The sequence below is a fragment of the Arachis hypogaea genome, chromosome 9 (genome assembly GCF_003086295.3).
Source record: "Arachis hypogaea cultivar Tifrunner chromosome 9, arahy.Tifrunner.gnm2.J5K5, whole genome shotgun sequence".
NCBI lineage: Eukaryota > Viridiplantae > Streptophyta > Magnoliopsida > Fabales > Fabaceae > Arachis > Arachis hypogaea.
This window is the reverse complement of record NC_092044.1, coordinates 20,027,924-20,039,724: the sequence shown is the minus strand read 5'-3', so window position 1 is coordinate 20,039,724 and position 11,801 is coordinate 20,027,924.

The window sequence follows — 11,801 nt, the reverse complement described above, 5'->3', positions numbered from 1 at the left end:
TATATATATATATATATATATATATAAAGAATTATTATATATGATATATAATTTTTTCTGTAATGATTATTTATATAATTTATTGAACAATTTTTTCATCTTAATATTAATAAATTTAACATCCAAAATATTATTTAACATACAAAATAAGTAATTTAAATCATCATTTAGGACAATAAATATAATAATGTAAATATTTATTTATTAGTAGTAAAAATATATAAATAGTATAAATTAATATTTTTTAGTATAAAAATAATAATAAAAGTTTTTAATTAAGTTAATTACCTAATTAAAAAATTATAATTTTTTTAAATAATAATAACAAATAGAATCACTATTTTTACATATTACAAAGTTTATGAAAAAATTTTTGGATAATAAATCAATTCTCAATAGATTATACATTAATTCTATAAAAAAAATAATTAACACATTGGATATTATTATTTATGTACTAATATAATATATATATATATTATTGATTGTTTAGTTTATAATTAATTTTTAATCTAATTTTTGGTAATTAAAATTTAAATAATTAAAATTATTAAATGTTGAATATTTTGCATCTAACCAGTTTATTTTTTATTGAAATTAAAAAAATGAGTCGTTAATCAATTCTAAATTTAAATTTAAATTTGAGTAAAAAAATAAAAAATATTTTAAATTTTATCTCACTAACCAGAATTAATTTCAAGATAAGAAATTACTTTGCACATTATATATATATTGTAGGATAGTATGATTATTTGCTATTTTTTAATAGTAAATATTGTCAAATAAAATGGTGTAAGAAATTAGAAGAAAATGTATTTACAAGTTTAGAAAATATTAATTTATTTTTCAAAAAAATAAATTATATATTGAATACCAAAAGTTGTTATTGATTTTTTTTCACACTAATACTCAACGATAGTTTTCGGTATATCATGTTACCAAAAAATATTAATCGATCTAATAACTTTTGTAATGATATAAGTTTATGAATTTGAAAATTTAAAAATCATTTCATAAAATGTGAAGTTTTAACACGTAATAATGTTGATCATATTATTTTGACTTCAAGAATAAATACGACACCAACAAATAAAATTGTCCTAAGTAAATTTTAACAAAGATAAAAGTCCATAAGTATTATTATTTTAATAAAAAATTAATCTATTTTAAAGAGAAATACAATTTTTTTCTACGAATTTCCTAACTCGGTAAGTCGAGAACTAATCTACTACATATTGATTTTCTATTTATTAAGAGTCTGTCGCTAACTAATGGATTGTTATACACACAAGGTAAGATTCGAATTCCAAATACTTGCTTAAGCAGATAAATGAGATAACCATTCAACCAATTTAAATTGATTAAAACAAATATTAATTATTTTTAATATTTTTAAGTTATAAAATATTTATAATAATAATTATTATATAATTTTTTTTTTAAATTTTAATAAAAAATTTTATTTAATTTTATGTATTATTCCATCAGACCACAGAAACATACATTAGTTTTTTTTAATAATTGAGATGATCTATTTCGGATTGGGAGGTAACTTTGCATATTTGGACAAGGTGGATATTCCCATAAAGGTATAGTAAAACACTTTTTCAAGGATGTTTAGGTCTCAAACTATGATTGAATGCATTTAATAAACCGGTTTTACAGTTGAAAGATTAAAAAAAAAAATTCAGTCTTTATAATAATTATATTTTTAAATTTTTAGAAATTTAAATGTTTACAAACAAAAATTAGAGATATATTTATTTTTTATTAAAAATTTAAATATAATTTAATTTAAATTGTGTATATTAACCGAATTAAATCGGATTTAATAATTATAATGCAAACAATTGAATTTACTATTATTGCTATAAATAAATCGATTTTATTCCGATTTATTAAAAAATAAATTATTAATCAATTTAATAAAAATATCTAATAATATCATAATACATAAACATCTTAAAAAAAATATTTTTTGTATCTTTATTAAAATGATCCCTTTGAACAAAAGACCATTCCAGGTTCCAGCCACACATTGTCGTTTAGTGAAAAGAGAAATAATGTAAATGTAGTTAAGAGGTGATTTTCTTTATATATATACTAACAAATATAGGTTTGCGTTGTTGAATAAACAAAGTTATTGTTATTCATGTTTTCTTCTCCCACTTAATTTGTAGTAGGATTTATTACTCTTAGTTTTTTTTTTTTTTATAAATTATAATTTCTATCAACAAATATTTAAAATGCTAATAAATTTTATTACAAAAAATAAAATTATTTTTATACCAATAAAAATTGAGTTTTTCTTTACATACTCAAACTCTAAAAAAGCATTACAAATTTTTAAATTTTTTCGTAATCTAATCCAAACTCTAATTCTACTCCGTCACCAATCTTATATCACAAGAATGAATAGTTCCAACTACTAAGTAAATTATTTGTTAATTTTATCGTTCTGAACTCTAAACTAAACAAATTTCTTAGTGGATAAAAATGTTGTGGGAAAAGGAAATAATAATTAAACCTGAATGAATCATCGGAACAAATGGATTAGTTGAATAATGTATTGGTCAATTGAATATCAAATGAGTTCGTTGAATGTATGGTGGGGCGGGATGACGGTGGTAGCGACGACAATGATTATGGTAATAGTTGACTAAGAATTGAGAACATAGTAGAATTAGAGTTGGAGTTAAGTTAGAGAATAATTTAGAACATTTTATAATTTTTTAGAATTCAAATAATGTTATTAAAAAATTTATTTTTTATAAATATAAAATTAATTTTTTGTTTTTATCGATCGATTTATCAATATTATAAATATTTAGAAATAAAAATAATAGTTTATCTTTCTTAAAATAAGTAAAATGAATGACCAAAAGAGATAGAACCATTTAAAGTAAAATAAATTAAAGTTTGAACATGGTCACTTGGCTCAAAAAAACCAAGGGAAGAAATAATAGAAAAGCTATTCTACCTCAAATTCAAAGATGACTATTAAATATATTTCAAATCACTACCATCTCGCAATACTTTTCAAACTTTCAGACTCATCATCAGTTAACTCTTCTCTCAAAATTTAGAAACACATGTTTTTGTCGTCCTACTCATCACCCTTTTTCATTAGCATTGTCAACATAGACATATAGTTCTCATATGTCAACATATATAGGCTAACTAGGTTACCAAAAGAATACTTTAAACACGTACATGTGCTTAAGGGATAAGATTATAAAATATTTAATTTAAGAATTTTCATTAGTTGATGATAGGTGATAATACACGTGGATTTCACCTGTGACATGGACTAATCGATTCACAAAAGGGGTTTTTTTGATGAATCACCATCCTCTTGGAATTGGACGTTTCTTCATTGCAATGCGTTGCTTTTGGATAATATTTCTGCTTGCAATAATAAACATATTAGATAATATGGTAAATGATTTACTCTTTTATTAGGGGTGTGTATGATTTTGTTGACATGATAGATATACAAAAGAGTTGGTTATTAATTTAGTGTCCGAAAGATTTAAGTGTTGATAAATTTTTTTTTAGAAGATGTTATTAACAACAAAATCTTAAATAATTTAAAAATATGATAAAAATAATTAATAAATATTATACGGACAAGTTATGAAAATAAATTGTTTACAATTCAATATTACTAGAATATAACTTTTAAAGATTACATATTACGCAAATGCAACTTTCATATTATTATAGAAATTACGATAGAGACTCAACAGATTAGGAACATACGTAAGCTGCTAGAGGGGTATACCGATTTACGTATAAACACAATAAAAAAAGAAATCGCGGCACCCTTCTGACGATTTCTTTATAAACACCAAAAATATATAAACTACGAGAGAGGTATAGCGGTTTATACTTGCACAAAAACGCCTATAAATACCAAGCATGAGGGAGTGGTGTGATGATAGATGGTCATTTTCACAAATTTACAAATGGATAGTGAGGAGTGTTTTTTGTTCTAGTCTATTGCTCTGGAAAAATTGAAAAAAGCAAAAGGTACGGTGTTAAGTTCACTGATAGAGAACCGGTGAGTGTTTTTATCCGGTCAACAAATACGTTGTTAGAGCTAAAGACGAGTATATTGCAAAAGGTGGGGTTGTGTGGGATCAAGTGGGTGAAGAAGTTGTTCTACAAGATTCGGATTGCGGTTGTGTCAATTGGTGTGAAGTATGAAACATTTGTGATTGGATCAGACGAAGACATGCAAGTTTTGTTTCATTGTCAGCGAAATTTTTCGGAAGTGAGATACAAGAGCAGTATGCCAAGTTGGAATATGACATTGACAGTTCTGGGCATCAACGTCGAATCCTCAGTTGACGACAGTGGGGGTGCTTCTACCTCGATGCCTGTGGTTGCACCTGGTTGTCTGTTGGCTAATTCTCTATCTATTGCAATTGGGATAGCTAGGTCACCCCGTATGATTCTGGGTATTTTAGGTGACGGTGAACTGGATCAAGTTGAAAATACGATTCAAGAGGATGATTCGGACTAAGAGTAACCTCAAATCGTGGGGGACAGTGACAAGGATACTCTGATGAACCCACCTACACATCACGGGTCATCCAATTTCGGGACACAGCAACATCCTCCACATTTTTCAACGCTAAACTTGAAAGTCCTTGGCCAGCAACAGGACATAGATCCTACCTTTGGAGGTCAAGGACTATACGAGGGACATTCTTCTGTGGAATTTGAGATTGGCCAATCTTTCCTAACTAAGGAAGAAGCTGTGTTGAGTGTAAAGAATTATAGCATCCGTCGTGGAGTTGAGTACCAGGTGATAGAGTGAGATCTTCTCAAGTATCATGGGAGATGCAAGGAGTTTGGAAAAAGTTGCACGTGATTGATTCGCATCACACTTCGCCAACAAAAGAGTACTTGGGAGGTTAGAAGGTACAACAGACCTCACACTTGCTTGGCTACATCGATTTTGAGTGATCACCGATAGCTCAATCATCATGTCATTTGTGCGAGGATCTTTCCATTGGTTAGAGCCGATGCAGTGGTTATGATAAAAGTGTTGCAAGAAGCTACTGAGACAATCTATGAATTCAAGTCTAGTTATAGGAAGGTCTGGATGGCAAAAGAGAAGACAGTTGTATAGATCTACATGCGCAACGCTGTTGAGTCGGTACAGCCTGGCTTCATCCGCCATGGTCCCGTGCCTTAATAATTTCAAATGCCCAAATCCTCTCCAAACCTTTTCCTCCTTCCCACCAAATCCACAACTCTCTCTCTCTCTCTCTCTCTCTCTCTCTCTAAAATGCTTGATACTGAGTCAAAATAAAAAATTTGCGACTGGGTTTGGCGGATTTATAGGCAAGCATAAACCGCTATATTCCTCTCACGAGTTATGCATTTTTGGTGTTCGTGAAGAAACTGTTAGAGGGGGTGTCACGGTTTCTTCTTTATTGTGTTTAAACGTAAACTGTTATACCCCTCTAGCGGTTTACGTGTGTTCCTAATCTGTTGAGCCCCTATCACGGTTTCTATAATAATATGAAAGTTTCATTTGCGTATGTAATTTTTAAAAGTTGTAATTCGTAATATTGGTATATAAATCATTTATTTTGGTAACTTGTCCTTTATATTTAAATGTATTTTTGATACTATTGACTGACTATGATATACACCTAATATGATCATAATCTAATAGTATTTTTTTCTTGATTTCAACTTGATGCGGTTTAATTTCTCATTTATACTTAGTTTTACGAATTTGGGGATGCTAGAATTTTCAAATCTCTATTTCATTGGTGGGAGTGTTTGGAAAATTAAAATCATGCACCGGTTAACTCTATTTTTTAAAAATGACAAAAAAAAAACACTTATATCTATTTTTTAAAATGCATTTAATAGGATAAATGTTCATTTTGATATAAAAAAGTTTTTTCGATAAAACAACCCACCAATTGAAAAACAAAATCTTTCAAAATATGAAAAATATTTCACAAAATACACAGACCAGTTTGACAAAATGCATTGATTATCATATTTCCGTCATTGTCATTAACGTTGTTGCTAAATGGCGCGTTATACATCTACTTATTGGCAGCATGGTTTATTTTTGGTGAAAATTCACATACAGTTATGAAATTGCTAATTAAAAATTATTAGATAATTTATCATATTTGATTACATTATTATTTAACGACTTTTAATTTTTAACTTTATATGCAGACAACTACATATAAGTATCTATTCTTATTTTTTTTAGATACTCACCAATTAAAATTTTATATTGATCTCACAAATTTAGAAATTTCTGACTCATATAACTCGTATTGGAGATTAAAGTTTTATAAGTTTAATTTGAGGGTCAACATAGATTTTAATTGATTAGAGTTTATAAAGCGTGCTACACTAGAAACGACATTAAAGACAATGGTGAACAAATGATAATCTGTGTATTTTAAATTGTCAAACCATTTTTTTAACTATTTAAAATGTGATTCAAAAGTTCTTGAAAAAGTTTCCTAAATGCGTTGCAAATACATGTATTTGCTTAAGGTAACAATTTTAGATTTTATCTTGCATTAGCCATTGAGTATAAAGCGTTAGAAACAAAAAAGTAATATAAAAAAAGTAATTGTATATTATTGAGTGTGTTGTGATTGATACGAATTTGGATCTTTTAAATTTTAAATTTTTATTTGAAAGAATAAAGTATGATCTCTTACCTTTGAATATTTTTTTCTCATGTTTTCTCTTGGTCTCACTTATGAAATAAATGATGAGAGATCATACTTTACCATCTAAAGTAAAATTCAAAATTTAGAGAATTCAAATCCTAATATACAAGGGTGTATATAAGTGCTGGAAGAATCAAAGCAATAAAAGTATGATATTCTACAATAAATATACAGATACACTAAATAAATATAATTTATATTAACTGATCTCAATTGATCCTAATTATACTCTACCATCCCCTTCTAAACTCAAGTGGGAGCTAAGGATACCATTTTGAGTTTGGATACTAGAGTTCGAAAATGAGTTGGATGATAAGCCTTCGTGAAGATATCAACAGTCTGATCCAAAGCCCCAATAGCTATGAGACGAACAACATCAATAAAGAGATGCTGTCGGATAAAGTGACAATCAATCTCAATGTGTTTGGTGCATTCATGAAAAATATCATTATGTGCAATCTGAATAGCACCATGGTTGTCACAAAAACATCAGTTGGGGACACTAAGGAGCACCCAAGTCTTTGAGAAGCTAACGAATCGAGACAACCTCAATAGTGGTGTCAGCAAGAGCACACTATTTAGCTTTGATGCTTGATCGAGTAGTAAACGTTTGCTTCTTGGCTCACTAAAAAATGAGAGAGTCACCAAAAAACAAATAATAACCAGTAGTAGAATGACGATTAGTGAGATCACTAGCCCAATTAGCATCTGAGTATGCTAAAAGGGTTAAAAATGAATGAGCAGAAAATTGAAGGTCATAAAACAAAGTGCCTTTGATGTAGCGAAGAATGCAAAAGATTGCCACATAGTGAGTAGTACGAGAAGCTGATGAGAACTGACTAAGAACAGGGGCGTAGTTAGATGAAAGATTAGAGGGGGACCAAAAATATTTATATAATAAAATAAGACTAAAATAAAATTTTAAGAGGGGCTAAACTGAAATTTACATATAATTTATATGTAAAAAGTTAAAATTAGGGGGGGAGGGCATTGCCTCCCTTTGCTACAATGTAGCTCCGCCGCTGACTAAGAACATGAACTGGATAGGAGATGTTAGATCGTGTGATAGTCAAGGAGATGAGACCTCTAACTAACTGTCAATAAAGAGTATGCTTGTCCAAAATAGTGTCATCCATAAGAGTAAACTGAATATTAGGTTCAAGAGGAGTAGACTTAGTGCGACTATCTGTAATTTTGGTTCGAGCAAGAAGATCAAAAGCATACTTAGCTTGAGAGAGATAGATACCGTCACCTGAGGATATGACTTCAAGGCTAAGAAAATAACTAAGCAAACCAATATCTTTCATCTCCAAAGTGTGGTGAAGGGATGCTTTAAGATCAGAGATACCATCAACATTGTCTCCAGTAATTATCATGTCATCAACATACAAAAGTAAAAGAACAACCCTACGTTCACTTTTATGAATAAAGAGAGCATTCTCATGAGGGCTGCAACTGAAACCGAGATTGTATATAATGGTGCTAAACTTTTCAAACCACTCACGAGGAGCTTGCTTGAGACTATAAAGCGCCTTACGAAGGAGACAAACTTTGCTAGAAGGACAAGGATATCCCAATGGTGGTTTCATATAGACCTTCTTTTTCGAATTCTCATTAAGAAATATATTCTTTAAATCCATTTGACTGAGAGACCATCCTTTGACCATAACAATGGCAAGGAGAGCACAAACAAATGTCATACAAGCAATAGGAGCAAAAATCTCTTCATAATCAATACCATACTCTTGTGTACATCCTTGAGAAATCAATCATGCCTTATAACAGTCAATAGAACCATCATAGCGAGTCTTGATCTTGTATACCCATTACTACCCACAACTTCTTGACCAGAAGGAGGATCAACCAAGTTTCAAGTGTGTGCTTTTTCAAGTACCTGAATTTCTTCCTACATTGCTTGCTGCCAATTTGGATTTATGGAGGCTTTTCGGAATAACTTAGGTTCATGGTGATGAAGAATAGTAGAAAACTAATGATAATCAAGAAGATGAGGAGGTAGATTTTTTACCTAGAAGAATGAGTGAAGGGAGGAGGCATGACACCAGGAGCAGGATCATCGTCCGATCTGAAAACATTAAAAGATGGAGAAGGCGGAAGAGTAGGAGGCTCGAGAGGTTGACTTGAGATAGAACCTGTAGTATCATCACTAGAAAAAATATCAACATTGGTGTTAGTGAAAACAGTGATTGAATAAAAGAAATGGACTCAAAAGAGGAGAAACTAGAGAACATGTGATGCTCCCAAAATACAACATGACGAGATATACTAATACGTCTAGAGATAGGATCCCAATAACGATAATGCTTGCGTTTAGTGTCATAACTAAGAAAACAACATATGGGAGCCTGAGATTTAAGTTTATTATGTTCATAAGACTGAAGAAGGACAAAGCAAATATAAACAAAAACACGAAGATAGTTGTAATATAGAAAAATATGATAAAGATGCTCAAAGAGAGTAGTGCTACCAAGGACAGAAGAAGAGAGTCTGTTATAACATGAACAACAATGAGAGCAACTTCACTCCAAGTACGCTCAGGACACGAAGAAGAAATAAGCATTGTAAGAACAGAGTTATGAATGTGATGGAACATTTAAAAGTTTGGAGTCATGGTATTCCATAGCATTATTGCGTCGGACGATTTTAATAACCTTGGAAAATTGAGTTTTAATCATAGTGGCAAAGTTAATATAAAGCTGAGGAAGCTTATGACAATTAGTCATCAAATAAACCTAAGTAAAACGTGAATAATCATCAATAAATACTACAAAATATCGAGCTTCTCCCATAAAAGTAGTGGGAGCAGGCCCCAAACATCGAGTGAATAAGATCAAAAGGAGAGCAAGAAAGAGATGAATTATTATGAAAAGATAAAACTGGTTGTTTTGTAGTTTGATAAAAAAAATGCAATTAAAAGACTCATTATTAACTTGACCTAAAACACCCATAACATAAGAGGACGCAATGTTCCTAAGGAGTTGTGGGCAAGAAGACGGCTATGCCACAAGTGAAATGTAGATGGAGAAGAAACAACACATAAATTTGACGTAGAAGGAACATGAAAATTCTCGAGCTCAAGCAATCTTCCAACCTTGCATAAAGTCTCGATGATCTGTCCTATTTGACGATTCTGCACACAACAACCAGAAATAGAAAAATTGACATCAAAATTAAGATTAACAAGTTGACCAATAGAGATAAGATTAAAGTTTAATTTTGGAATAAAATAAGTATTAGGAAGATTAAGATTTGACTGTGAAATAAAACCCATATATGTCGCATGCAAGAGGGAACCATCAATAGTGTTGATAGAAGGTACATTTGTAATGGTAAACAAAGATGAAAAAAGATGACGTAAAGAAGACATGTGATTAAAGTAACCAGGATCAAAATACCATTTACAATTACCTAGAAGAGTGGATAGAGCAGTAGATGTATTACCAAAAAAGGAGAGAAGTTGCTTAAGAAGAGATTCAATGTCGATAGCAGAGTTGGTGGATTCAGTAGTAGTAGCAGCAATAGAAGCATGCACATTCTTAGAGTAGTTGGGACTAGATTGATACCTGTTCTGATCTGAACGTAGTGGGCGAGTGGGACAGGTAGTAATCAAGTATCCCAAGAGTTTGTAATAATGGCAGAACAATTTTCGAGAATGGGAGCCAATGTGACCTTTCTGTTTGTATTTTCGACATTCAATAGAAGGATAGACTGAAGAGAGGTACCCAGAAGGTTACAGTTTCGACAAAATTTACCCTTTCTGTCTGTGGTTGCAAAGACAGTTTCACTTAGAACAGTCAACGCCAGGCGTGTTTCTTCAGACTTAAGACGAGGAAGTGCATCTTCAAGGCTAGGCAAGGGATTTTAATGAAGAAGAGAAGCTCTAACTGGTTCATAATCATCAGTAAGATCAATGAGGAACTATATGTGACACGTTCGGTTACGATAATTGTCATATGCGTTAGCATCATTTACATCTTTAAGAATAGGCTTACAGGAGGTCAATTAATCCCAAATAATTTTTATTTGAGTAAGAAAATAAAAAACTGTTTGTCCACGTTCTTATTTAAGACTATAAAGCTCTTTTAGCAGTTGGTACTAATAAGAAAGGTCATAAATGGTATAACGTTTTGCCAAATGATCCCATACCTCTTTAGCAGTTTCAAAATGTCCAAAGTGTAGATGAATATCTGGAGTAGAAGTATTGCAAAACCAAGTTAGAATTTGGTGATTTTTGCTCTCCCAATCTTCTATTTTTCTGCAAAATCTTTATCGGCATCCTCTTTGGATTGGAAAGTCCCATCCGTTGATTTTTCAGTCATAGATGCCTTAACAGAAGAAACTATATCACTAGTCACATAGCGCCATAATTTTCACCCTTTAAGAAATTCTTTTGTAACTTCAACCCAATGAGCATAGTTGGAGTCATTAAGGATTACAGGAATAGGCTGAAAAATATTTGGTTTTTTTTCCCTTAATAGCAGATATAAAGGAGAAAGAGAAAAGAAACTATAAAATCGAGGCAAAAATCGAGAAAATAGAGGGCAGAGTCGGAAAGAGCTCACCAAAAGATCTTAAGGAGGGTCCTACTTTTCGCCACGTGTATGGTCACTGACGAAGGGCAACGTTGAAAAAGGAATCGAAAACAGGTATAAAGAGGCTGTCGGAAGAAGAAAACATGAAAGGCTATGAACTAGTTTTTATGGAAAAAAATCTATGCTCTTGATACTATGTTTGAAACAAGAGACTAATATGAAAAAGTGATTGTGTATTATTGAGTGTGTTGCCAATGATACAATATACAAGGTATATATAAGTACTAGAAGAATCAAAGCAATAAAAGTGTAATATCTTACAATAAATATACAGATATGCTAAATAAATATAATTGATGCTAACTGATCTTAATTGGTCCTACTTATACTCTAACACAAAGTATCTTTATTAGTTAAGTGTTCCGTCAAAAAAATATAAACTTTATCAATTAAGTAATATTGTTCATCTAATTTACAACACCTGGTCCCCTCTTTCTCAAGAACTTGTATTTATTTAATTTTG